Raw genomic sequence first — 7,326 nt, 5'->3', positions numbered from 1 at the left:
ACCTGACTCCGGGACCTGAGTTCTTAGCCACTACACCACTCTACATTAATGCAGAGAAAGAAGACTAAGTCCTTTCACACAAAAAGACACAAAGCAAGTCACAGAAGGGAATGCACACAGGGGTAGCATGAGATTATTGATCAGAAAGTTGGGGACAAAGGATCTTAAAAACCAGACTCAAGTTTTTGGCATTTTCCTCCATACCCTAAGTATACTCTGACTGAAAGCACTTCTCTGATAGCTCTTTGTAAGTCAATGAATCATTTTCTAAGATATACTTAATAACTATGGTTAGTAAACTCACTATAATGCAGTTATTCTGTTATGTGTGGGAGAGCACTGTCCCTCCCTCCCCCCTCCTCTTCCTTCCACGCCCCTTGTTTTCATGACGATGTGACTTGTTACATGGATAATGGAAACAAGACCTCTTTGTGAGCAGTCTCTGTTGTGATTCAGTGTGGTTGGTCCATGTCATTGAGTTTTGTGGTCAAAACATCAGTATTCATATGATCTATATACCATCAAGACAGGTTTAGAGAAATGAGAGACACTCATCATTTGGAAAACAAACTCATCTGTACTGTAGTAAAGCACCCTCAAGCTAACTCTATTCTCCCTCATCCTCAGCTCCTCTGAATTTAACTCAATCTAGCTCCCACCCCCTTACCAAGAGATCATAAAATCTTCCCAGGGACTACCCATTCACTGGAGATAATGTCATAATGGTCAAACATTACTCTAGTTTTATTTCCCCCTTTGAAGGTTTACAATGGAGTTCGACTAGGAGAGAGGGAGAAATTATTCCCAAGTTTAATCAAAAAGAAAATACTAGCACATTTATCGTAACTATGATAATAATTAACGAATGCCCAATATCAGTCATCTGTGCATCACATACAAATGCTACAGTTGAAGGGTATGCCCTATTGCGTGCTTTAGACCAATCTTATCCCACTCCCAATTTGCAAAAATAATTATACATTTTTGAATTCAAAGCTTTGGGTACTATTGTTGACTGAAGCCCTTGAAATGTGCACTGATTACAGTGCCAATGTAATGTACATTAGCGGAGAGCTCAAGTATTCTACAATAACCTTAAATCAGAGAGAGTTATAAGAGGCTAATAATGAAGATGAAGTAATGCTGAAAGTACCAGCCTTTTATTCTGAACTCAAGAAATGCATTAGAAAATATGTTTTAAGAATAGGTCAGGGAGAACATAAATGCAAAGTAGAAGAAAGGAAAGAGGGAAAATCTCGGCTGGGCTGGGGAAGGAGAAATGCAGAGGGAGGGAGAAGCTGTGTCTTAAAAGGATATGCATAATTTAGAGAACAGAAAGTGAATCGACTCCAGAACAAAAGTACCATCCATTTAGACGGTGACAATGATTTCCACTATACCCATGAAGCTCCTGTCTGCAGCCTCTAAGAAGCAGCATCCGAATCTGAGGGCACATCTATATGGAAGTCTACAATAGTGCATTCCCATGCCCTGCTCTCAGAGACCAACCTATCCTCTGTACCAACTGTTTCCTTTCTGACAGCCTATAATAACCTATCTAAATCTTATGATGAAACATTTTTAAATAGAGCAGTATGGAAAATAAGCAATGAAAGCATTTAGGAGTCAAGTAAGAGCAAAACATATGATAAAGCATGAAGAAATATTGGTCTATGAGTTTTATGTCTCATGATCTCAGTTAAATGTGCAAGGTGGATTGCAAATTTGCCTCCTGGCTTCCCAGCTTCTCAAACAAAGATGAGAAACACCGGACAGCAGTGGTTCTCAAACTTTTTGGTCTCAATCTCTTTACACTTATTGGTGGACTCAAAGAGCTTTTCCTTGTGGGGGTATAGGTTAACATCTATCGATATTTATCTTATTAGCAATTGAAACAAAATTTTAAAATATTTATAAGCCCGTTTTAAAATAAATCTATCACATATTAACATAAATAAAATGTATTTCTTGAAAGTATATTTTCTCCAAAAAAATTAGAAGATTGCCATTCACATTGTCTTGTTAAGGTCTGGCTTAATACAAGTCAGCTGGATTCTCATCTGCTTCTGCATCTAACCTGTTGTGACATCACACCTGTTTAACCCCTAAAAACTCCAGTGTTCACTCACAAACATGCAAAAGTCAAATACAATCTCCCTATTACTAGGAACGCAGGTTTGTTTGTTGAACCCTGGGAATCCCCATGGATTCCTGACAGACACTGTGGGAACCACGAAGTTCTAGGAAATACAGGTCCTGTAAGACAAAAGCAGGGACGGCTCAAGAGGTATATGGTCCTTTGAAGAATGAGTTCTCAGAGAAAAAAGATGCTTCTCTGGGTCATAAAGGGAGTGGCATGGGATGTGGTGGACCCCATGCTCAACACCAGCCCCATGATTGCTGAGTAGTGCGTGGTACAGGATTGGCCATTCCGAAAGGAGATATGCATGCGTGTTCCCCATTTCCCGTAATTTATAGCCCCTGGACAAGATGTGAGTTAATGAAATCAATACTTCCTATAATTGATGTCAAGTGCATTTTGTAATTATGTTTTGTGGTCTGTGATTTTTACGAGCTTGCCCCATAAAACAATTAACTACTCCATAAAAATACTTTTGACGTTTTTTTTTTCACTTAAAGTCCTCTACTATATATCCATGCTGTGAAAAAGAATACAGTAGCACTAAGCTTTATGATTTTCAGTATCTAAATAAGAACATTTCTTCTACCTCTACAGCACTCTTTCACTACACTATTTATAAATCTAACAAAATTGCATAGCACTTAAGAGAATAATTGTGGAGTCGAGATGCACCTGTGTTTGAATCCCAGCTCTACCCCTAACTAGTTTTATAACCTTGAAAACTTATTTCATTGAGCCTCAATGTCCTTATAAAGAGAGTAATAACAGCAGCCACCTCATTAAGTCACCGTGAGATTTAAAGGTAATGCAGATGTTTGTGTCAAATATACACCAATTGCCTCCCAGGAAAAGAATGTCAGCACTGACATCAACAGACCTAACACCTGGTGTTAGTTTAAGCGTTATTGGTAATATTCATTCCCCCTTTGCAGCAACCAGTTTAGTAATTAGAAATTCTGGCTTAGGTCACATGAGACAAAAGTTTGGGAGGAAGCAGTGTGATACTACGGATCTTTGTTCAGTAAATACTCAGTACCCAACTCCTCCACTGGGAGTAGAGTTTACTTCTCCATCCCATTTGTGTTGGGCTTGGCTATTTATTTTCTCTTTGGCCAGTAGAAGGTAAGTCACAGGATTTAAATGTGCTTGCACAGTATGACTCAGCTCTTGCTCTCACTTGAAGAAGAGCTGTCCTTCACTAGTTTCTGTCCTTCAGCCACACCCCAAACACACACCTGTAAAGCAGAACGGACACCAACCCCACAGCCTAGAGCTTTTTACAGCAGGCCCTGCAGACTGAGGCAGATCTGTCCAGCTTACAACAGCCAAACCACAGTCAGTCAACCTGTGAGTACACAAATACTTTTGATATACCACAATGTTTTGGGATACTTTGTTATTTAGCATCATTGTGGTAATAGCTGATTGATACAAATAGTTAGGCAGAGTGTCTGGAAAATATTTTTCCAGCTCCTAAAAAGAGACATCCCACAAGAGGATTCTGGATGTTACAGCAGGATCCACTGCAACCATCCTGCCACCACGAGGAAGCCAGCCTCATACTAAGGAGGCCCTGTCCTCGTTATCATTGACCACAGTGAGCCCGCTAATAAAGCCCTGTGTCGCTTGACCTCCCTGTTATTCAATATTAACCTTTTTGTAATGTCCAGGCCAGTTAAAACACAGCTTTCTGCTTCCTATGAGAATCTCCTGCTAGTTTTGTTTCATTTAAGAAGAAAAGAACAGTCACACGGTGCAAAGACCCTGTAAGTACAACAGTGGGCAGGAAAAAGGACAGAGCCATTATGTAACACCCTAGGATTCTATGCCTTCAAGAGGGGTGTCTTGAGGTCTGCTGAGGTCAATCCTGACATGCTTTTCCTGTGAGGCAATTGTCGTATATTTGACACAAATGAGAAGGTTCTGGGATGTGTACTAGTGAGCCTCTGGGTGACCAAGCTACTTTATGTGGTAAGAATTTTCACAGAGCAGTTGTCACTTAGAACTAAGGCATCTGGGGCACCTGGGTGGCTCAGTCAGTTGAGCATCTGATTTCAGCTCAGGTCATGATCTCATGGTTCCTGAGTACAAGCCCCACATTGGTCTTGCTGCCGTGTCCCCCTCTCTCTGCCCCTCCTCCTCCCCCACTCATGCTTTCTCAAAAATAAACATTTAGAGCTAAGCCATCTGGTTAACTTATGGATTGCAGCCTATGATTAACTTATGGATTAAGTGATGATTGAATGATTGTGGCTTGGGCTCGTTGCTACGCCTCTGTACCCTTCCTCAACTGTTCAGTGAGGTCCCTTTTTACTGGGGTCTCTGGCAGCTCAGAAAATACAATAAAATCACCCTATATAATGTGTTTCCTGTAGGATTCTTGCCCCGCCTGTGCCCGTAAGCCATCAGCATAATACTGGGCAGCATCACACACACTCAGGCCTCCTGGGGGCCTCTATGCACCCAACTTCTCTACCTAGCTGGGCTTGCACCACATCTGTTTGTTCGAACTCCCGCGCACGCCCCCACAGGCTTCTGGCTCCCTGTTCATCGTCCCATGTCCAGCTTCTCCACGTTCCCCCTTCACACTCCGTGCTGCCTTCCGATTTCAGCCCTCAAATGCCTCCACGCAGCACAGAGTCACTGAGCCGTGCGGTCGAGACTAAATCTGTTCACCTGTTTTCCACTCCACCCTCATTCAGGAAATCTTCTGGCCACAGTTAAAGACAGCACTCGGCCGCTGCCACTCCAGTTGATGGCCTACACAAAATAACTGGTCTGCAAGGACAGCTATCCTCTGCTGCTGTTCCCTCCCCACTAAGCCTTGGCACCTGAGGGAAAATGACAGCCTTGGCACCTGAGGGAAAGCAACCACTCCATGTTGCTCTTTATCACCTGAGCCCAGCTGAGACACTTGCACATATACATACTGACTGAAAGGAGTAAATGGCAAGACGACTTTTCCTCAAAAGCCCAATTTGTAGAAATCAACAGTCAATTCTCTACCTCACAATAACATAAAAGATACACTCGTTCAAACAAGAAAATTTGGGAAATACGGTAAAATGATAGCATCTCCTCCCTTTGTGAAGCTCCTACCGCTTGGAGGAAAAATTGGTTTTGCTAAAGTTTGGCCCGGAGGAGGAAAAAGAAAGATCCCTGGACTTCCCCTCACTGACCATTCATTCCTCCTGGCAAAACAGCCTAGATGTTGTCATTCCATAACTCAGTGCTCGATGCATTCGGGACACCCTATCTCTCTTAGAGTCTCTGATCCTCAGTGCTACTTCTCAGCTTCCTGGACCAGTGGAATGCAGACTGGCAAAATATCACAAGACCCCATACTCCCAGACAAGCACTGTACTGGGAGGGCCAAGGGTCAGGAAATTAATCCCACCCGGATTTAGGGAGCAATTATTGCCGATGGTTTCCAGTGTACATATGCTTTCTGTCGAGGTCTTCTGCATGCCTGGAACTTTCTATCGTTACCACACACACACACACACACACACACACACACACACAGTATATCAAACGGGGCCATATTTGACTAGACACACACACACACACACACACACACACACACAGTATATCAAACGGGGCCATATTCGACTAGAACCTATCCCGTTTGGGGACTCTCCCAGCCCTCTTTAAAGGTCTCAAATCTGGGCACCTGGGTGGCTCATTAGGTTGAGTATCGGACTTTTCATTTCAGCTCAGGTCATGACCCCACGTTCAAGGGATCAAGCCCGCATCGGGGTCCATGCTGGGCATAGACCTAGCTTCAGATTCTCCCTCTCCTTCCGCCCTTCTCCCCTGCTCAGGCATACATGCTCCCTCTCTCTAAAAAAAAAAACAAAAAAAACAAAAAACAAAAAACACAGTCTTTATCCAGCCAGCAAATGTGTACTGAATCCCTACCATGCACAAGTTACTATGCTAATTATTAGGTTCTTCATTAGACCTTGTAATGCTCCACAGCCACACGTGCACAGGTGCCCTCTCCATCCTGCCAGAGTCAAAAGCAAATTCTTAAATCCATGAAAAGCATTCTTGCCACACTTTCCTAGAGCCCGTTATCTCATCACTGTAAGCAACATGCATAAAATTAAATTGAGCTGTTAAATCGCATTTCTATATCCGGTCATTCACTTCCTAGAACCTCCCTCTTCTCTCAAAGACACCACTGACAATCAGAAGAAATGAAAACACCACCTGTGCTCTGAGTCCATTTTCTTCCTTGAGCTTCAAAGCGCCTAGAGGTCCATGTGCATCACAAATGGGGGTATCTTGCAGTCTCCCATTAATCAGTAATGATCTGTTCCAAAGGTGTATTAAAGCTTCGCAGATTTCCCACAAAGCAACCACAGTGATCTTTATAAAGTGTAAATAAAATCTTGTCACTCGTCTTTCTTAAAAGGAAATGGTATTTCTTACGTGGAGGTATAAGGCCTTCATCATCTCTAAGACTACCCTTCCCATATAGTCCCTTGATAGCTCTATCACATGATTGTCTGTTGCTTATCACCATCTGAAATTATTTCATCATTTGTGTAACTGGCTCTCCTTAGAATGGGGTAAGCCTTGTCCTCTGTGACCAGAGGGCTCATCTGCCTCATGTGCTGTCCTTTGTTCAGTACCTAACTATGAGTAGGCAGCTCATAGTAGGCACTCGATAAGTATTTTCTAATGAGCTACTTTAGTAACTTGAAAAATGGACGTCTGCTCCTCTTAATATTTTACAAACACTCCTGGTGAGGAGGGGCACATCCTCCATCCAAAAAATTTCTTGTCTTTTACAGTGGGAGGTCCCAGGACTGGTCATGTTAGTAATTACCCCTTTTTAAACTTTTAGAAACCAGTAAGCTCATTGAACCTGTGAGCACTGAAAAGCTTCATAAACCACCACGGAAGTGTGGTTAAGCTCAACCTAAGTTGTGGTCCCTGTAATATTTTTGGTTTGCTGAGAGGTTGTTTGTTCTCCCCCCAGTCTCAGGGATCCAAGATCCTACATCTCAATACAAGCACAGAACACACTGCCACCTTCCTGTTCTCTAATAACAAAATAGGGCGACTAATTGTTGTGGTTTTTTGTTGTTGTTGTTGTTTTAGTGTTACCAGATTGGAAGTCTTTCCTAGTTCTGACATGATAGCTCCATGCGGGACCAATAGCTAGGAATTCT

This window comes from Panthera uncia, chromosome D4 (genome assembly GCF_023721935.1).
Source record: "Panthera uncia isolate 11264 chromosome D4, Puncia_PCG_1.0, whole genome shotgun sequence".
In the NCBI taxonomy this organism is placed as follows: Eukaryota; Metazoa; Chordata; class Mammalia; order Carnivora; family Felidae; genus Panthera; species Panthera uncia.
The sequence above is the reverse complement of the archived record's forward strand: the minus strand, read 5'-3'. Positions refer to the sequence as shown.